Source organism: Caretta caretta, chromosome 2, assembly GCF_965140235.1.
Source record: "Caretta caretta isolate rCarCar2 chromosome 2, rCarCar1.hap1, whole genome shotgun sequence".
NCBI lineage: Eukaryota > Metazoa > Chordata > Testudines > Cheloniidae > Caretta > Caretta caretta.
The window spans coordinates 254,948,900-254,970,747 of NC_134207.1; the positions used below are offsets into that span (position 1 = coordinate 254,948,900).

At 46.9% G+C, this 21,848-nt stretch overlaps 1 protein-coding gene across 4 annotated transcripts in view; it reads right to left on the reverse strand.

Annotated features, from left to right (window-relative positions):
* Nucleotides 1-20,916, reverse strand: part of GALNT11 (polypeptide N-acetylgalactosaminyltransferase 11) — a 96,672-nt gene extending 75,756 nt beyond the window's left edge. For 2 of the 4 annotated variants that reach the window (XR_012667302.1, XM_048837559.2), the window contains exon 1: nucleotides 20,769-20,916. The gene's annotated coding sequence lies outside the window, so the exon portion shown is untranslated. Of the gene's footprint in view, nucleotides 1-7,784; nucleotides 7,805-20,107; nucleotides 20,273-20,768 lie in introns of those variants that run through there. The other 2 variants (XM_075125999.1, XM_075126000.1) reach the window with 2 other exon arrangements.
* Nucleotides 20,917-21,848: the final 932 nt, after the last annotated feature.

Sequence of the window (21,848 nt, forward strand, 5' to 3'; positions counted from 1 at the left end):
TGCAGTTTAATTACTGCCATTATAGAAGAGAAGGCAGACTACTGTACATTGTGAATTAGATGGCTATTTTGTGACATGCAGTAACAACTCTTATATAGTGCTTTTCATCAGGGCGTTTCGAAGTTCTTAACACAGCAAGTATCATTGTCCCCAATTTACAGCTAGGGGAACTGAGCTGGAAATCATTCAATGTCCAACACGTGCAGGAGCTAATAATCAGCTGTGAATAGTTTAGAAGAGGGCTCTAAAATAACTCTAAAGGATAAAGACACCCACTTCCACACAACAAGAGTGCCCCAAAGCCTGCCATTCAGTATGTGAACACAACTCTTCTTCATTTAGATCGGGGTGGGCAAACTACGGCCCGGAGCCGCAACCGGCCCTTCAAACGTTTTAATCTGGCCCTCAAGCTCCTGCCAGGGAGCAGGGTCGAAGGCCTGATCCGCATGACTCCTGGAAGCAGCAGCATGTCCCCTCTCTGGCTCCTATGCGTAGGGGCAGCCAGGGGGCTCTACACACAGTCCCCGCCCCAAGCACCGCCCCTGCAGCTCCCACTGGCCAGCAAACCAGGCCAATGGGAACTGAGAGGGCCACAGCTGCAGACGGGGCAGTGCACAGAATCGCCTGACCACACTTCCGCATAGGAGCCAGAGGGGGGACATGCCGCTACTTCCAGGAGCTGCTTGAGGTAAGCGCCACCCGGAGCCTGCACCCCAACCCCTTGTCCCAGCCCTGATCCCACTCCCACCCTCCGAACCCCTCGGTCTCGCCCTCCTACACCCTATAGCCCTCACCCCCCCATCTGCACCTCAATCCCCTGCCCCAGCCCAGTGCCCCCTCCCACATCCTGAACTCCTCATTTCTGGCCCCACCCCAGAACTCGCACCCCCAGCCGGAGCCCTCACCCCCTCCCACACCCCAACCCCCAGTTTTGTGAGCATTCATGGCCGACCATAACATTTCCATAGCCGAATATGGCCCTCAGACCAAAAAGTTTGCCCACCCCTAATTTAGATGATGTATAACTAGAAAAAGCAGATTTGAAAGGCCTGGAAAATAACGTATGACCTTATTTGCAGAGATGCTGAGCACCTGGAGCTCCCACTGTAGCCAATGACAGCTGCTGATACCCATCTTCCAACACCTGAAGTAGATTATATGTATTAATAATACTCCATCTTTTTTCAGTCAGATGCTCTCAAAGCACTCTACAGATATCAATCAACTTAGCATCACAACAGATATTAACCCCCTTTACACATAGGGAAATGGGCATTGAGATTTGCTGCCTGATTTTTAGACATGCTGAGCACCTGTAACTCTCTGTGAAGAGCTATCCTTCTTGAAGTCAATGAGAGCTGCAGATACTCAGATCCTCTAAAAACCCATGTTGTCTTGCCTAAGGTCACACAAATCTCCAGGAGAGTCAGGAACAGAACCCAGATTCCCCAACTCTCAATCTAACGCTGTTACCACAAAACTATCCTTCCACTAAAAATAACTGGCTATATCCCACTAATAGACAATGTACACAAAACTTAACTTAGAAACTCTAAATGAAATGTGTTGCATGAATAATACCATAAACATTCACCTGCTTAAACTATTTGGGATTTTCCCAAGCTGTTCTACCATTGTAAATGTTCTACCGATGTAAATGGTTCACTTAGAAAGAACATACAGTGTTTTACACTTTGGACTTGAAACAAACCTCAAGATACCTTTCTATGCACTATAGCGATCTTTGATTTTATACACTATATACTGCAATGTCATCCCAGGAATGTCATGTTGAATTTGAGGAAATCCTAAAGCTTCATTAGGTAATTGTGGTAATAATAAAGCTTTAATTAGATGGACTTTCACAACAGGGTAAACAAATTACTGGCAAACTACATTTTTCTGAAATGTTTTTCTCCATCTACTTCCAGTTTCCAATTTCAAAGTACTTCTATAATGAACTCAAATTTTCATCTCTCTCTCCTCAAAGCATCCCACATCTTTGCCAACAAAATGCTGCAGTTTTCTTACTAGGAAAGCATACCCATAAATATCCCTCCTCTCTGATGAGAAACTACATACTCCATGGTCCCATCATGTTAGCACAGGTCCAAGCAACTAGAATTTAGATGCAAAAAGCAGCTATAAGAGTTTGGAAGGAAAATAAATCTCCTAAGACCCAAAGTCTCATGTTAATAAGCTATGTAACAGAACAGCATAGTCCCATTTTAGGTATAATCAGCGGTGCAACCTTATGTCAAGCAGATTATCATAGCCCAGTTCATGATTAGAGAACACAAACACTTACGTACTGGAAACGTCAGCTTATAAAAATCCTAAAATGGTCACGCTGAGCAAATAAAGTGGTGCTCACTCGTTGGATGTATATAGTTGTGCTGCACAGTCCTCCTCCCATCATACCTACATACCCAGTACCCTATATCCATGGGCTGCTCTTACCTAGCCCTCTAACAAATGTGCCATGCCACAGAACAGGGGTGGCCAACCTGTGGCTCCAGAGCCACATGCGGCTCCTTGTATAGGCACCGACTCCAGGGCTGGAGCTACAGGCACCAACTTTCCAATGTGCCGGGGGGTGCTCACTGCTCAACCCCCGGCTCTGCCACAAGCCCTGCCCCCACTCCACCTCTTCCCACTCCCTCCCCTGAGCCTGCCATGCTTTTTTCCCCCTCCCCCCCTCTCCTCCGGAGCCGCCTGCATGCCACGAAACAGTTGATTGGGAGGTGCGGGGAGGGAGGGGGAACAGGAGGTGCTGGGAGTGGGGTGGGGGGGCAGGGAGCTGATGTGGGGCTACTGACCTGCTACTGTGGCTCTTTGGCAATGTACATTAGTAAATTCTGGCTCCTTCTCAGGCTCAGGCTGGCCACCCCTGCCATAGAATTACTTCACAGGCAGGTACTTCTAGCCATCCAGAGCATAAACACTGCATGCCTTTCATGGTGTCCTGATGATTTCCTCTTCCTTTCTGACGCTAATAGATATTTCTCTTTCTATCAATAAGGGCATTCTCTTTTCTTCAACAGCAGAGCCAGCTCTGGGACAAGCCATAAAGGTCATGTGCTAGCTCCCAAGAAAGGTGTAGGGATTTAGTAATACAGGTCATGATTGGTGTTCTGTGACTCTGCCTCTCTCCTCCTCCTTCATACACAGCTGTAAGTACTGTAAGATTAAAGGTTTCAGAGTAGCAGCCGTGTTAGTCTGTATTCGCAAAAAGAAAAGGAGGACTTGTGGCACCTTAGAGACTAACCAATTTATTTGAGCATAAGCTTTCGTGAGCTACAACTCACTTCATTGGATGCATTCAGTGGAAAATACAGTGAGGAGATTTATATACACCCAGAACATGAAAAAATGGGTGTTATCATACACACTCTAAGGAGAAAAGAAAAGGAGTACTTGTGGCACCTTAGAGACTAACCAATTTATTTGAGCATAAGCTTTCGTGAGCTACAACTCACTTCATTGGATGCATTCAGTGGAAAATACAGTGAGGAGATTTATATACACACAGAACATGAAAAAATGGGTGTTATCATACACACTCTAAGGAGAGTGATCACTTAAGATGAGCTATTACCAGCAGGAGAGGAGAAAACTTTTTGTAGTGATAATCAAGGTGGGCCATTTCCAGCAGTTAACAAGAATATCTGAGGAACGGGGGGGGGGGGGGGGGGGGAGAATAAACATAGGGAAATAGTTTTACTTTGTGTAATGACCCATCCACTCCCAGTCTCTATTCAAGCCTAAGTTAATTGTATCCAGTTTGCAAATTAATTCCAATTCAGCAGTCTCTCGTTGGAGTCTGTTTCTGAAGTCTTTTTGTTGTAATATTGTGACTTTTAGGTCTGTAATCGAGTGACCAGAGATATTGACGTGTTCTCCGACTGGTTTATGAATGTTATAATTCTTGACGTCTGATTTGTGTCCATTTATTCTTTTACGCAGAGACTGTCCAGTTTGACCAATGTACATGGCAGAGGGGCATTGCTGGCACATGATGGCATAAATCACATTGGTGGATGCGCAGGTGAACGAGCCTCTGATAGTGTGGCTGATGTGATTAGGCCCTATGATGGTGTCCCCTGAATAGATATGTGGACACAGTTGGCAACGGGCTTTGTTGCAAGGATAGGTTCCTGGGTTAGTGGTTCTGTTGTGTGGTGTATGGTTGCTGGTGAGTATTTACTTCAGGTTGGGGGGCTGTCTGTAGCCAAGGACTGGTCTGTCTCCCAAGATTTATTTCTTCACTTCAGCAGGTGGGTACTGTAGTTGTAAGAATGCTTGATAGAGATCTTGTAGGTGTTTGTAAGAATGCTCCAACCCCTCAGACAGAGACAAACACCTACAAGATCTCTATCAAAGCCTGTGGATACAGCCACAAAAGAAAACTAGATAAAATTATCCTACTGTTTTATATGTAAGACACATTCTGAATAATGAACTGAACAAATGAGTCTCACCTTTTCCCCAGCAGAGCCTGCACTAGAGAAGCAATGCAAGGTTACATGGTGAAAATACGTTTGCTGCAGTTACGGTCAAATCCAGTTGGTGTCTTCATTCTCAGTGAACCATAAAACACTGAGCCTAAAACTTAACACTTTCCTACTGAGTGCCGCTCACAAGTTCTAACTGAGAATGCATCCGATGAAATGAGCTGTAGCTCACGAAAGCTTATGCTCAAATAAACTGATTAGTCTCTAAGGTGCCACAAGTACTCCTTTTCTTTTTGCGAATACTGACTAACACGGCTGCTACTCTGATAACTGAGAACTGTGGCAACAAATACAAATCTCTCTGTAACAGGCTAAATTGGATGAAATCTTAGGAAACGAATGCAGCAAAACTATTTCTTATTTGGCTGCATATCCTGCCCCAGAGATCACTACTAGATTTTTCTTTTTTAACTGATGTATGAGCTGTATGCTTGGCAGTAAGCGATCACAAGACCTTGCAGTGCTGATTACTACAGAAGTGTAAATACTAGCTATGCATAGTATTACTAAGGCATCCACCTCCATAGTCTCTCTCCACTATATATTATGGTGGGAGTGGTAGTACCACAATAGTTAAGATGGTATAAGAGTTTCCATTCTAACCACCTCTTTGCTCCTCCATGTTCAAATTGTAATTTTATTCATCTTTCACTTTTGGGGCTTGTCTTCTGCTTGAAGTTGGTCTTTTTTAATTGAGCAAATATGGTTTCGCTCTTTTTCCCCCCTCTACCATAAGGAAAGTAGAAAAGACATTTTCCCATTATAAACAATAAAAATATTGAAACTTCTTTTGAACAGCCCTTCTGCCAAAATAGTTGGAAGATAAGCACTGAAATTTGGCAGCAAAACAGAGTTCACTGAGCAGAAACACTTTTGAGTGGCCAGTGAGTTCTAAGCCATTAAATATTGAGCGCACACAATACATTTTGCTCAGGTACCATGCAAACGTGACCAATTAAAGTTCCAATCCTGCAATGAGCTTAATGAGGGCAGAGGAGTCCACTTGTGTGGAACTGTTTGCAGGAGTAGAGCCTTGTTGTGTAGGGGAACTCACATTTAAAGTGCGTATGGACTGAGACAAAGACTTGGCAGGAGCACCTTGTATAAGGGCCAAAGGTAAAGGCCAAAGAGGGCTTTTCTGATGTACCTTATGAGCTCTGTAGTTACGGAGGGTAACAGCAGCCTCCCTCACGCAGACCTCCTAAAGAGACATGACAATCTTTCCTAATAGTTTTGATCATGGAAAGGACATGCTGTTGGCCTTTTTTTTTTTTTTTTTGCGCAAGCCAGCAGAAGCTCAGCCAGTCATGAAGAGTTAAATTTTTTAGGTGTTTTCTTTTTTCATTTTAATATCTGGGAGATCCCATACAACTACATACATTAGAACTGTTAAGTTGGCAAAGTGAAGTGGTCATATGTCAGGAATGCCAGAATTAAGGCTGCATACACGACCTCTGCCCAGACTCCACCCACTGATTTCAGTACAAAACGGCTGTGCAGGCTGCCTCAATGACTGAATTTGGTCAACCTGGAAGTACATGTATGTTTTATTGATTTGTTTTGAAAGGCCTCTGAAAAAGCTGATAGACCACCCCCTGTGCTTGGACAGTAAAGGCAGTGGTTCAAATTCAGACTTTTCATGAGTAAGTGCAACTCCACTGGAAAAGGACCTGCTTATACCAGGTATGAATCTGGCCCAATACACAGGTTAAACCATGATCTGAACACAATATTCTGATACAGTGGTATATAGAAGCATCCCCCTCCCACAACAGCACCTTCATCGGTAACTACAGTAACTCCCCACCTAACGTCCTCTTGCTTAACATCGTTTCGGTCTTATGTCCCTGCTCAATTACAGAACATGCTCCATTTAAAGTTGTGCAATGCTTCGCTATACCTGCATTTGGCTGCCCGCTTTGTCCACAGCTGACAGCCCCCCTATCAGCTCCCCTATGCCCCCCCCCCACGGATCAGCGCCTTCCCCCTCCTCCCCCCGCCTCCTGCCTGTGGCAATCAGCTGGCTTGCGGCATTCAGGAGGCAGGGGGAGCCTGGACACCCTGTCCTCGCTCCTCCCCCCTCCCTCCTGAACGCCACAAGCCAGCTGATTGCCGCGGGCAGGAGGCGGGGAGGGAGGGGGAGAGGAGCGAGGATGTGGAGTAAAGGGGGAAGAGGGGGAGAAGAAGAGGGGGGTTAAGGGTGGGGGTTTGGAGGAAGGGGGTGGAGTGGGGAGGCCAAGGGTTGAGCCCCCCGCCCCTGGTGCTTGCAGAGTAGGGGAAGCTACCGCTGCTGCTGCGCGATGTGCTTCTCCTAGCCTACGGCACCTTCAGCCTCCTTTCCTGCCTCATTGTCTCCAGTGCCAGTGGGCTGTGCCTGTGTGGGGTAAGGCGGGGGCACCTCCCAACAGTAGTACAGTACGGCAAAAAAAATTTCCCTGGAACCTAACCCCCCCCCCATTTACATTCATTCTTATGGGGAAATTGGATTCGCTCAACATAGTTTCACTTAAAGTTGCATTTTTCAGGAACATAACTACAACATTAAGCGAGGAGTTACCGTACCTTATTTCTATTAACCTTGCTCCACTTTGGCATTGTCCTTTTATAGGAACTTCTTTCCCGGGACTGGCTCTTTAATTTGGCAAAGTCAAGGAGCTACAGACCTAGAGTAGCCATTTTATACCTCCTTGCTGCATCTCTCTCCCCCCGAAACTGTTGTTCCCAAATACAGTTCTGTTTTTCCTGCTTTTTATATTTTGTATTATCGTAGTGCCTCCTGATCAGATGGCACAGTCTGACAATTCTCATGAATATATTCCAGTTTCAATTTATTTGTTTTGGGTGTAATGTTTGTTACTAAAATACCTAGAACAAGAGCCATAAACCATTCAAAAAACAAGCTTAAGAAACAGTTAAAGCAAATGTTTTACTTTATGGATCTGGAGCCAATCTGCATCTCTGTGATATCACTGATTTCAAAGTTTCAGCATAGAGCTGAAGAGAATACTCTTGATATTAGGGCCACAGGGAACAGTTGATACATGTGGCTTTCGCTTTTTAACATAAGAAACTTTCATTCTCTGTGCTGAAACTAAAAATATTGGTCGAATTATGCCTAAACCCCTCTTTCCTTTCAGTCAATTTCCTCCAATGGAAATTTTGAAATGATTTCTATTTACAGAAATCTGTTGAATCACACCCACTTTCTCAATAATGCCTACAGAAACCACCATCATCTGTAGAAGAATACTGGATTATAAACTGACTTACTTCAGCCTCATGTTCTTTCCCCTTCACGCTGATATAGCAGAACGATGATTCGAGCGCTAGCTTGAAATGTGGGAGAACCAGGTTCAATTTCTTTCTCAGCCCCAGACTTCCTGCGTGACCTTGGGCAAGTCATTTAGGGGTAGATCAGCAAGGTGGGAATCCACAAAGGTATGCAAGCATCTAAACCCCAGACATAAGTGCCTTAACCCTCTGGTTTAGGCACCTAAGTCCCAGTTTTGTCTCCACTGTATCCACTGAACCCTGTGAGTGTCTAAACTCACTTAGCATCTACATTTTCAGACTAAAAATTCCTTAGGTATCTATGTTTCTGCCTCTGGGCATTGCACATTGTTGCTTCACTCTTATCTCCTGCCTAAGTCTCGGAGGGATTCACAAACCAGGGAAAGACAGGCATTTGGCCACCTAAGCTGTATGCAGAGCCTGATCCAGGAAGCATGCTCAGACGACAGCTACCAGACGGAGTTCCATTCAAAATCCAGCCAGAGAAGGAGCATGTGGTGATGGTAGCAGTGCCATCACCCATCTTATAACTACTAGCCCAGTGGTTAGAACACTCACCTGGGATGTGAGAGACCAAGATTCAGTTCCCTCTTCCTCTCTCCTCCTCTGACAGAGAAGGGGGTGTCTCCCACCTTTCAGGAGGTTGATCTGACCACTGGGCTATGGGATATTTTGATGTGGGGCTTCCACAAACTCTCCTGTTGAAGCTGTTGTGCTCTGAATAAATAATGAAACAGTGGTTGAAACAGGGGGGCTGGGTTCGGGGTCTCCTACCTCCTAGGTCAGTTCCCCAATGACTGGACCAGAGAGAGTTATTCTCTCTCTCTGGCCCAATGACTGTTCCACTGTGGACAAATACTTACAATCATTAGTCCAGGGAAGAGGAGTAATGGGGGATGGAAGGGGTATGATTGTGAAATCCTTAATCAGGCAAAAGTTCTTTTGAAATAAAGAGTTAGAGTATTGCCAAAGTAAAGAGTAGGAAATCCGGTCCAAAGGCTTGGGGTAGACAATGATGGAGACAATTGATCTCTGTGATAAACTGTGACAACTCCCTATCTTTATACAAAAAACTACAAACTGTATCTGAAATTAGTGACACGCTGTCCCAGAACTGTGCCTACAAAACACTCTCAGAAAGGATGGGTCTGTTCATGTTATGTTAGTGAAAATCCTTTCCAGGATTGCATCAAATGCAATCTTTAGTAACACACACCTGATCTATGCTTAAAGGTTTTCCCAGCATAGTTATGGGGGGGGGGGGGGGGTGTGGAAAAATCACACCCTTAACTAACACAGCTATGCAGACAAAATACCTACTGTAGATGCAGTTTAACAGCAAACAAGTGTTTTTACCAGTATGGCTTTATTTTGTTCAAAGAACAAAAGAACTCGTTTGTACAAACTGCATCCCTACTATGAGGCTTTTCTCACAGCTATTCCAGCAAACCCCTTCTACTGTAGGCAACACCACAGAAAGCAAGTTCATTGACAAATAAGCGAGCAGGTTTGGTTACCCAGCAGGACAGGAAGAGCCCATAAAAACTGGACACAATTAGGCTTCAGCAGTTGGCAAGCTAGCCATAAGCAAATACTGAGATGGAGAGACTTTTTCCTCTGTTCTTTAACTTCAAATGTAAATATCATTAGCTTTTGCCATACAGACTGCATTTTATACTTTTGAGAAGGAGGTACTGTTTCTAGTATTTAGTCACCTTTTAGGCTTAAGCAATATCTGATTTAGGCCTTGTCTGTACAAGAAAATCTACACTGATTTAACAAAGTCAAGTTTACAGATTGTTCAAGTTCAACCATGGAAAACCTCCATGTAAATGCACTTAAACCATTTTAACCCTCACGTAAACCAGTTTCACTTTCATCAATTAACTGATGCAAGCTAAGTTGACTCAAGAACATTTAATGTCAGGGCTCCCTCCCCACTCTGAACTCTAGGGTACAGATGTGGGGACCCACATGAAAGACCCCCTAAGCTTATTTCTACCAGCTTAGGTTAAAACTTCCCCAAGGCACAAATTCTTTGCCCTTGGAGGGTACGCTGCCACCACCAAGTGATTTAACAAAGAATCAGGGAAAGGACCACTTGGAGTTCCTATTCCCCCAAAATATCCCCCCAAGCCCTTACACCCCCTTTCCTGGGGAGGCTTGAGAATAATATCCTAACCAATTGGTTACAAAGTGATCACAGACCCAAACCCCTAGGTTTTAGGACAATAGAGAAAATCAGTCAGGTTCTTAAAAGAAGGATTTTATTAAAAAAAAAAAAAGGTAAAAATCACCTCCGTAAAATCAGGATGGAAAATAACTTTACAGGGTAACAAAAGATTCAAAAACACAGCAGAACTTCCTCTAGGCTTAGTTTCAAAGTTACAAAAAATAGGAATAAGCCTCCCTCCTGCAAAGGAAAAATTCACAAGCAGAACAAAAGAATCTAACATACCTTGCCTGGCTTTTACTTACAATTTTTGTAATATGAAAGACTTTTAGGATGGTTTATAGGAGGAGTTTTCTGACCTGATGCTTCTCTGCTTCCCAAGAGAACACATAAAACAAAGCCTTTCCACCACCCCACACCACCCAAGATTTGAAAGTATCTTCTTTCCCCATTGGTCCTTCTGGGCAGGTGCCAACCAGGTTATTTGAGCTTCTTAACCCCTTACAAGTAAGGAGGAATTCTAGGCTACCCTTAGCTGTATGGTTATGACAAGGGTTTTGCACTGATTTAACTAAATCAACTTTATTACAGCAGTTCAGCTTCTCAAATAGACGTGGTCTTAGTCTCAAAGCAGAAGACAATCCAGCACAGCACCCAAACAGGTTAAGCTTTGATCTCAAACATCTCTACCAATACAAAACAGAAAGAGTTTTCCACCCATCCCCCAAGGTTGAGCACCTAGATCTTGGAAGTAGGGGCTCCACCCTCAATCCCTATCAGTCTCAGGGTTTTTAATTGTTTTTCAAGCCTTGATTTTAACGTATTTACGGTGATGTAGATGTGTTGTGCAAGATACACAATGCTTGGTATGTTCGCCCAGATGTTATGGATATCTCATCCTATTGTATGTAACGAAGAGGACAAGCAGAGCAAACTGTAGCTTGCCTACATTTGGGATTTTTTTTAAGCCAGCATACCTATACCACCACAAACCCTGAATGTAGATACTCTCCAGTGGTGGAAAGCAGGACTCATAACAGTGCACCTTATTCCAGTTTCAAACCAGGGTCAATCACACCAGAGCAGTACATCCAGACTGAAGGCTTATATTGGAGAAGCTGCACCATTGCAGAAATCCTTAACCCAGGCAAACAATCTGTCACATCAGAAGGAATTGAGGTACAGTGCAACAGAATATTCTTATGCAAACATTTAAATCAATACTGCAGTTCATGCACATTAGGCAGTGTATTAAGCTGCATGTTTATTACACCTCCAAGTCTTTATGAGTCAGGTTATAGGGGAATAAAGCTTGTATCTTTGTCAAATGTACCTGAAGTCAGTACTAGACTTATATTGCAAGTACACTGATTTTCTAAAAGTGATCTTTATTTTGTTGTAGTGGAATAGTTTGTACATAATTTACAAGCGAAGTATAAGAAAAATAGTTACTCAATTTATACTGATCGTCAAGAGAAACAGCATGCCAAGGCATTATAGCAAGCAGCATCTACCGAGTCCTTGAACTATTGCACCAGGAGAGCCAGCCACATTTTTTACATATGTCACTAAAAGTCAGTTATTGAACCAAGTTCTCTCTGCTAACGGGGCTTTGTACAGATAAGAAGTTGCAGCACCAGCTGCACTTTTTCTCCGAGCGCTCACCACATGTTAAAAGGGCGGTCTTAATGATTCTTGTTTAAATGCAGTTTGTCTTTATCCATTTCTGAAGTCCTTTAACAGAAGATGAAGCTTCAAGTGAATACAGCTACATACAGCTCTTAAATCGGCTCACCACATCAATAAAAACTGATTGAGGAAGTAAAACACAGGTGTTTATACTTGTACTTGCAAAAATATACCTACATACTTGTCCCCATACAGCATGCAAAAAATGGTTTCAACGCAGCGTTTCTCAAGGACGATGGCGTGATATTTATTCTTACTCAAGTTGATTAGTTTAATGATACTTAATCTCTTGTTATTCAAACAGGCAGGAGATGTTTATTCTCTAGTGTGTTCTGGAAAGATGGTAAACTCAGTAACCAGTCCATCCTTTAGCAATACCTTTCCGCACTTGATTTTGCTTCTTCAGCTCCTGACTTCCCCTTCACATTTCCTTCTTCATTAATCAGTACAGAGATCACATTGCTAGACTCAGCCCTGCCAGTTGCTTAGGCTTTGCCATCTTTAGTTGCATTACCTTAGCATTCACACTAATAAAAAATGGTTCCCTTTATGTCCTTTTCAACCATTTTGTACCTATCCCTCTTCCACAGAGTGCTCTGCATTTTCCACCAGAACATATTGTTTAATAACTTCTAAATTTCTTATTCCCTATATGTTAATCAATTAGTTTGCATATGCTCCAGATAGAATGTTCCTTTATCTTTAAACACCAGTAGGTATGCACTCTAATACAATCTTTGCTGCTCTACTGCACAGTATGTTCAGGCAAATTTCTTAAGTACTGTACTAGTAACCTACCTTTCCATTTCCACCCCACCATGTTGTCTCCGCTGGAGTAGCTTGATATTTCACCTACTCTAATTTTACATCATCATGAAATTTGTTACCAAGGTCTCTATTTTACATGTACTTTATAACCACTGGCACAACACACCTGATCAAGAATTCTTTGGACTGTTATTCCTAAGTACAAGAGAACTATCTTTGCAGAGACAACCAATCAAAACTTTTAGATAATGGAGCCAGGCAACAGGCTCTGGAGTTTTCAGTCGGGATTCCTGGATACTGTGTACACACCTCTTAGCCCTGGTCTACACTAGGACTTTAGATCGAATTTAGCAGCGTTAAATCGATTTAAACCTGCACCCGTCCACACAATGAAGCCCTTTATTTCGACTTAAAGGGCTCTTAAAATCGATTTCCTTACTCCACCCCTGACAAGTGGATTAGCGCTTAAATCGACGTTGCCGGCTCGAATTTGGGGTACTGTGGACACAATTCGATGGTATTGGCCTCCGGGAGCTATCCCAGAGTGCTCCATTCTGACCGCTCTGGACAGCGCTCGCAACTCAGATGCACTGGCCAGGTAGACAGGAAAAGAACCGCGAACTTTTGAATCTCATTTCCTGTTTGGCCAGCGTGGCAAGCTGCAGGTGACCATGCAGAGCTCATCAGCAGAGGTGACCATGATGGAGTCCCAGAATCGCAAAAGAGCTCCAGCATGGACTGAACGGGAGGTACGGGATCTGATCGCTGTTTGGGGAGAGGAATCCGTGCTATCAGAACTCCGTTCCAGTTTTCGAAATGCCAAAACCTTTCTGAAAATCTCCCAGGGCATGAAGGACAGAGGCCATAACAGGGACCCGAAGCAGTGCCGCGTGAAACTGAAGGAGCTGAGGCAAGCCTACCAGAAAACCAGAGAGGCGAACGGCCGCTCTGGGTCAGAGCCCCAAACATGCCGCTTCTATGATGAGCTGCATGCCATTTTAGGGGGTTCAGCCACCACTACCCCAGCCGTGTTGTTTGACTCCTTCAATGGAGATGGAGGCAATACAGAAGTAGGTTTTGGGGACGAAGAAGATGATGATGAGGAGGTTGTAGATAGCTCACAGCAAGCAAGCGGAGAAACCGGTTTTCCCGACAGCCAGGAACTGTTTCTCACCCTAGACCTGGAGCCAGTACCCCCCGAACCCACCCAAGGCTGCCTCCTGGACTCAGCAGGCGGAGAAGGGACCTCTGGTGAGTGTACCTTTTAAAATGCTATACATGGTTTAAAAGCAAGCATGTGAAAGGATTACTTTGCCCTGGCATTTGCGGTTCTGCCTTTGCAAAAGGTTTCTGGGGAGGGCAGCCTTATTTCGTCCTTCATGGTAGGACACTTTACCACTCCAGGCCAGCAACACGTACTGGGGAATCACTGTAGAACAAAGCATTGCAGTGTATGTTTGCTGGCATTCAACCAAAATCCGTTCACGCGGTGGGAGGAGGCAAAATGCGACCTTGTAACGAAAGCACATGTGCTATGTATGTAATGTTAACTTTCAAGGTTTACCCTGAAAGAGTGTAGCCACTGTTTTATAAAATGTGTCTTTTTAAATACCGCTGTCCCTTTTTTTTTCTCCACCAGCTGCATGTGTTTCAATGATCACAGGATCTTCTCCTTCCCAGAGGCTAGTGAAGCTTAGAAAGAAAAAAAAACGCACTCGCGATGAAATGTTCTCCGAGCTCATGCTGTCCTCCCACACTGACAGAGCACAGACGAATGCGTGGAGGCAAATAATGTCAGAGTGCAGGAAAGCACAAAATGACCGGGAGGAGAGGTGGAGGGCTGAAGAGAGTAAGTGGCGGGCTGAAGAGAGTAAGTGGCGGGCTGAAGACAGGGCTGAAGCTCAAAGGTGGCGGCAGCGTGATGAGAGGAGGCAGGATTCAATGCTGAGGCTGCTGCAGGACCAAACCAGTATGCTCCAGTGTATGGTTGAGCTGCAGCAAAGGCAGCTGGAGCACAGACTGCCACTGCAGCCCCTCTGTAACCAACCGCCCTCCTCCCCAAGTTCCATAGCCTCCACACCCAGACGCCCAAGAACACGGTGGGGAGGCCTCCGGCCAACCAGCCACTCCCCCACAGAGGATTGCCCAAAAAAAAGAAGGCTGTCATTCAATAAATTTTAAAGTTGTAAACTTTTAAAGTGCTGTGCTTAAAGTGCTGTGTGGCATTTTCCTTCCCTCCTCCACCACCCCTCCTGGGATACCTTGGTAGTCATCCCCCTATTTGTGTGATGAATGAATAACGAATGCATGACTGTGAAGCAGCAATGACTTTATTGGCTCTGCAAGCAATGATTAAAGGGAGGAGGGGAGGGTGGTTAGCTTACAGGGAAGTAGAGTGAACCAAGGGGCGGGGGGGTTCATCAAGGAGAAACAAACAGAACTTTTACACCGTAGCCTGGCCAGTCATGAAACTGTTTTTCAAAGCTTCTCTGATGCGTACCGCGCCCTCCTGTGCTCTTCTAACCGCCCTGGTGTCTGGCTGCGCGTAACCAGCAGCCAGGCGATTTGCCTCAACCTCCCACCCCGCCATAAACGTCTCCCCCTTACTCTCACAGATATTGTGGAGCACACAGCAAGCAGTAATAACAGTGGGAATATTGGTTTCGCTGAGGTCTAAGCGAGTCAATAAACTGCGCCAGCGCGCCTTTAAACGTCCAAATGCACATTCTACCACCATTCTGCACTTGCTCAGCCTGTAGTTGAACAGCTCCTGACCACTGTCCAGGCTGCCTGTGTACGGCTTCATGAGCCATGGCATTAAGGGGTAGGCTGGGTCCCCAAGGATACATATAGGCATTTCAACATCCCCAACAGTTATTTTCTGGTCTGGGAATAAAGTCCCTTCCTGCAGCTTTTGAAACAGACCAGAGTTCCTGAAGATGCGAGCATCATGCACCTTTCCCGGCCATCCCACGTTGATGTTGGTGAAACGTCCCTTGTGATCCACCAGAGCTTGCAGCACTATTGAAAAGTACCCCTTGCGGTTTATGTACTCGGCGGCTTGGTGCTCCGGTGCCAAGATAGGGATATGGGTTCCATCTATAGCCCCACCACAGTTAGGGAATCCCATTGCAGCAAAGCCATCCACTATGACCTGCACATTTCCCAGGGTCACTACCCTTGATATCAGCAGATCTTTGATTGCGTGGGCTACTTGCATCACAGCAGCCCCCACAGTAGATTTGCCCACTCCAAATTGATTCCCAACTGACCGGTAGCTGTCTGGCGTTGCAAGCTTCCACAGGGCTATCGCCACTCGCTTCTCAACTGTGAGGGCTGCTCTCATCTTGGTATTCATGCGCTTCAGGGCAGGGGAAAGCAAGTCACAAAGTTCCATGAAAGTGCCCTTACGCATGCGAAAGTTTCGTAGCCACTGGGAATCGTCCCAGACCTGCAACACTATGCGGTCCCACCAGTCTGTGCTTGTTTCCCGAGCCCAGAATCGGCGTTCCACAGCATGAACCTGCCCCATTAGCACCATGATGCATGCATTGTCAGGGCCCATGCTTTCAGAGAAATCTGTGTCCATGTCCTGATCACTCACGGGACCGCGCTGACGTCGCCTCCTCGCCCGGTATCGCGTTGCCATGTTCTGGTGCTGCATATACTGCTGAATAATGCGTGTGGTGGTTAATGTGCTCCTAATTGCCAAAGTGAGCTGAGCGGGCTCCATGCTTGCCGTGGTATGGCGTCCGCACAGAAAAAAGGCGCGGAACGATTGTCTGCCGTTGCTCTGACGGAGGGAGGGGCGACTGACGACACGGCTTACAGGGTTGGCTTCAGGGAGCTAAAATCAACAAAGGGGGTGCCTGTACATCAAGGAGTATTTCAGGCAGGACTGCACGGAGGGTTCCAATAAGAAATGGTGCACCTAAGTTATCGTTGTTATTGGAACAAGGAGGTTAGCCTGGCCTCTGATTGATACATGGCTAGATTTACCTCGCTGCACCTTCTCTGTGAGTGACTGCAGTGTGACCTAGAGGAATGAGTCCCCTAGACAGGGGAGGAGGCAAATGAGTACAAAACAAATCTGGTCTATTTCTTGTTTTGACCCACTCCATCTATCTTTTACATCTTTGGCTGGCAGCAGACGGTGCAGAAGGACTGCATGCCATCCACATCTCATGGCTGCTTGGCAGAAGATGGTACAGTACGCCTGCTAGCCATCCCCATCTCTTGCCTGCCTGGCAGAAGATGGTGCAATACGACTGCTAGCAATCCTCATCTCTTGCCTGCCTGGCAGAAGATGGTACAGTACGACTGCTAGCAGTCCGTATCGCCTGCCTGCTCACCATAAGACGGTTCAATAGGACTGACTGCAGGACTAAAGAGAATGACCTGGTCAAGTCACTCCAAATTTAGTCCCTGCGCCCATGTCTGCCCAGGCGCTCCCAGCCGACGCGGCCAGGAGCACCTCGGACACGATGAGGACGACTACCAATCGTATTGCACCGTCTGCTGCCAGAAGGCAAGGGGTTGCTGCTACTGTGCAGCAAAGCCGTACCGCGTCTGCCAGCACCCAGGAGACATAGGGTGACGGTTACCTGAGCGGGCTCCATGCTTGCTGTGGTATGGCGTCTGCACAGGTAACTCAGGAAAAAAGGCGCGAAATGATTGTCTGCCCTTGCTTTCACGGAGGGAGGGAGGGAACGGGGGCCTGACGACACGTACCCAGAACCACCCGCGACAATGTTTTAGCCCCATCAGAGCGCTCCATTGTGACTGCTCTGGACAGCACTCTCAGATGCCCGATTGTTTGCCATTGCTCTGACGCTGGGAGGGGCGCTTACAGGGTTGGCTTCAGGGAGCTAAAATCAACAAAGGGGGTGGCTTTACATCAAGGAGTATTTCAGGCAGGACTTCACAGAGGGTTCCAATAAGAAATGGTGCACCTAAGTTATTGTCCTTATTGGAGCAAGAAGGTTAGCCTGGCCTCTGATTGATACATGGCTAGATTTACCTCGCTGCATCTTGACTGCAGTGTGATCTAGAAGAATAAGTCCCCTAGACAGGGGAGGGGGGGGAAGCAAATGAGTACAAAACAAATCTGGTCTATTTCTTGTTTTGACCCACTCCATCTATCTTTTACATCTTTGGCTGGCAGCAGACGGACTGCATGCCATCCACATCTCATGACTGCTCGGCAGAAGATGGTACAGCACGACTGCTAGCAGTCCGTATCGCCTGCCCGCTCACCATAAGACGGTTCAATAGGACTGACTGCAGGACTAAAGAGAATGACCTGGTCAAGTCACTCCAAATTTAGTCCCTGTGCCCATGTCTGCCCAGGCGCTCCTGATCGACCTCACAGAGGCGACCAGGAGCACCTCAGACATGACGATGACGGCTACCAGTCGTACTGTACCGTCTGCTGCCACAAGGCAAGGGGTTGCTGCTACTGTGTAGCAATGCCGTACCGCGTCTGCCAGCACCCAGGAGACATAGGGTGACGGTTACCTGAGCGGGCTCCATGCTTGCCATGGTATGGCGTCTGCACAGGTAACTCAGGAAAAAAGGCGCGAAATGATTGTCTGCCCTTGCTTTCACGGGGGGAGGGAGGGAACGGGAGGCTGACGATATGTACCCAGAACCACCCGCGACAATGTTTTAGCCCCATCAGGCATTGGGATCTCAACCCAGAATTCCAATGGGCAGCGGAGACTGCGGGAACTGTGGGATAGCTACCCACAGTGCAACGCTCCGGAAGTCGACGCTTGCCTCGGTACTGTGGAAGCGCTCCGCCGAGTTAATGCACTTAATGCACTTAGAGCATTTACTGTGGGGACACACACACTCGAATTTATAAAACCGATTTCTAAAAAACCGACTTCTATAAATTCGACCTTATTCCGTAGTGTAGACATACCCATAGCCTGCTACTCAGCTTCCTCAGTTGAGAGACAGATGAAGAGCTTATTAAAGATGTAGTCTTGGTTTCTTTCCCTCTCCTGCTGCTGAAGAGCTCATGAGCTTAAATCTGTAGCTGAAAGGAAGGCTAGGAAGAAGGAATGCCGGTCTTCTAAACCAGTTACACTTGGAGAGGCCAACTGGTTGATTATTAAAACCCCTCAGGACCTTAATGCTGTTCTACTATAAGGTCTAGGAAGTTTAACACTTGTTGGCTATTTCACTTATGCAGGCTGATAGGAACAGAGAATTCCAAACCGCAGTCTGCAATGAGCTGACTACTTTCCAACACCTGAATTTCAGCAGACAACAAACAAGTTACTTTCCTAATATTAGTTTTCTATATCAGTAGTTGCTGTAGGAGCCAAAGGAGCTTATGTGATCACAAATCAGAGGGAAATTGGCTGCACAGTCAAGACTAAAAGGGAGGTTGGTGCATCTCTATTAAGATGTGGTCCACATTAAGAAAAAGTTAGAGAACCTCTAGAGTAGAGCATATTCAGAAGCAGTCCATGCAAGTGACATATATACTATTTCTGAATAAGCGAAAGATTCCAGTGATTTGATGCTAAACTAAAATGAACTTTCCAGAAATGTAACAGCAAATACTAGCCTAGAAGAGGGCTATTGAGCCTGTGACCTGCATAATTACAGCATTCATGAAATCTCTTAACATGATATCACAACTGTGACCCAGAAATCAACACCCTGACCATAAGGGAAAGTGGACAAAGCACAGATTGTTTACAAAGAGCTAACAGAGCCAAGTCATGTAAAATTATTTTTGGAACAATGGGAGCTGTTCTCCGTACAGTACTACAGCTGATCACCTAAAGATCAGGGTGCCATTTATAGAGATGCTATTGAAGGCAATGGCACTGGTTTTTTAATAGTCTCAACCACAGTTTTAGCCACCTAAGCAGGAGCTGAAAGGCGGCGGCTATTTGGAACAGTAGCCTCTGAATGCAGTCTGTGCTTCCAGTGCCAGATGCACAGCAGGCCAGCCCCACTGTGCTGCCCAGAAAGTAACAGCTGGCAGTAGAGAGCTTTTGGTTGTTCTGTCAACCACAAGTTTGTGGAGGGAAGTCTTTCCACCTTGCAAATGCAGACTAAGGATCTGCACTAGACCACATAGGGATTGTTAGTCTCAAGTCGCTTCTGGTATTTGAGCAATCTTCCTCTTTATGAACTAAAAACAATTTGCAAGATGCCCAGTTGAAGGGCTGGACCCCAGCCATGTAAAATAACCACTTATTTGTGAAGCAGGGAGAGACACTTCAGTGCTGAGCGCTATACAATGGAAGCCACAGAAAATGCAAAAGAGAAGAGATTAAGAATAAACTCCCTGGCTGGGAAGTTATGGAAGGTTTAGATACAGGGGGGTTTTTTGAGAAGTAGGAAGGAAGAGAATGCCTAGCTCCTCCTTGCAAGGGAATCCATGCAGGCACTGGCAGCAGCAGAGTAAGACTATAAACATACAGAGAACTAGTTTTAAAGACTTGTAATTATACAATTTCCACCCTAGCCTACCCACAGAGAGTCTGGTTGATACCTGCTGCTCACAGAGGTGTATGCAGAGATAAGAAAAAGGTCATGCTGTCATCCATCTCACCCGGTAAAACTCAAGCTAGCCTAAGGATTGTCTTCTTAGGAAAGTTTTTACCAGATATAGCAGTATTATTTAAATTTACATCCTAAAGCTCACCCAGTTCAGCACTGTGGACTTCCAATTTAGAAGGGGAGGCAGAGTAGAGCCACAGACGCATTTGTTCATTGGGCAGGTACATGCACTGAGGCTGCATATTGCACTTCTCTATTCCATGCTTCTCATCTGTCCCTCATAATGACAGAGCTGCCTAATTTCAGACCCCAGTTCTCCTCTGACACTGATGTTCAGGTCCAAGGGGCAGCTGACCTTGAGAAATCCTCTAGCCAATGACTGGTAGCAGCCCTTCCGAGGGGAGGGGAAAAGAAACACCCCGTCGGTTCCAGCAGAACCTGTTTCCACTGCACCAAGTGTCAGGTTCCGATGGCTCCAAACCCACCCGCCCTTGCGTGTGAAAAGCCCGCGGCCCATCCCCCAGCCTTGTCTTCCTGAATCTGCAGGCAGCCGGACTCCTGGCCCCGGCCGGGCTGCCCAAGGAGGCGTTTCTGAGCCCGGGAGGGGGGGGGTCCCCCCGACCACCCAGCAGGAGCAGAGCGGGTGCGCGGCCACCGCCCTTGCTCAGGGGAAGGGGGGACCGAGGGGCGAGCCCCACTGCCTGCGCCTCCCCGCCAGGCTGGCAGCTCCGGACGACGGCGCCGCCCCCGCCCCGCTTCTGGCCAGGGGGCTCCAGCCCCGCGCGCGCTCGCTCGCCCGCACTCACCCCCACTCCGGCAGCCCGGGCCCGCCAGTTTGCGGCACTCGGACGGCGGCATCTCTCGCGCGCCCGGCCCCGGCGCCTGAAGCTGCCTGTGAGCCGCACCGACAGACTAGCCCGGGCTCGCGACGCGCGGCGGCGCTTGCGCCATGTGACCGCCCCTCCCCATCACGTGACGCGCGCGTGCCACCCGCCGGCCATGACACGAGAGGCAAAGCCGCTGGGGGCAGAGGGGGCGGGGCTTGTCCCTGTTGTGCGCCCTGGGGCGCTTCCCCACCACCCCATTCTCCCTGGGCTTTGGGAGGCAGCGGGGGAGGAGAGATTCCCCTACGGACAGCAGGGTGTGACAAGGCACAGGCACCCTTTGGCGGCTCCGCACCCACCCCAGAGCGGGGCCCCATGGTGCTCTGGGCTGCACAGACTCACAGGACTAGGAAAAAGAATCTCAAGCATGAGCCCCACGTTACAGATGGGGGAACTGAGGCACAGAGAGAGACCACGTGATTTAGGAAGGGGTGACAGAGCTGGGAACTGAACCCAAGTCTCCAAATCCCAGTCCAGGGCCTTAGCCTCAAAACCATCCGCCTCCCCCAGGAGAAGAGGAAGCAAGGGGTGTTCTCTCTCTCTCCGGGTTATGACCTGCCCTCTGCTGCAGGGAGAGAAGGAGCCTGAGCTCCTGCGGCTCTATTGTGATGAGTCAACTTAGAATAATAGAATATCAGAGTTGGAAGGGACCTCAGGAGATCATCTAGTCCAACCCCCTGCTTAAAGCAGGTACAATCCCCAATTTTTTTTGCCCCAGATCCCTAAATGGCCCCCTCAAGGATTGAACTCACAACCCTGGCTTTAGCAGGCCGATGCTCAAACCACTGAGTTATTCCTCCCCCTTGTTTGAAGCGAGAGGAGACAAGAAAACCATTTTAACTTGTACATCTGTTAGCTGGGCTTGCAGAAGGCCAGCGCAGAGTGAGTCAGGGAAATAATGCAACCAGCGTTTCTTTGAACTAAAAACTGCTGTTGATAAGTTTCAAAGTTTCTTGACAAGGTCCAGAGCTGTCAGAACAACAGAGTAGAACTTTTTTTTTT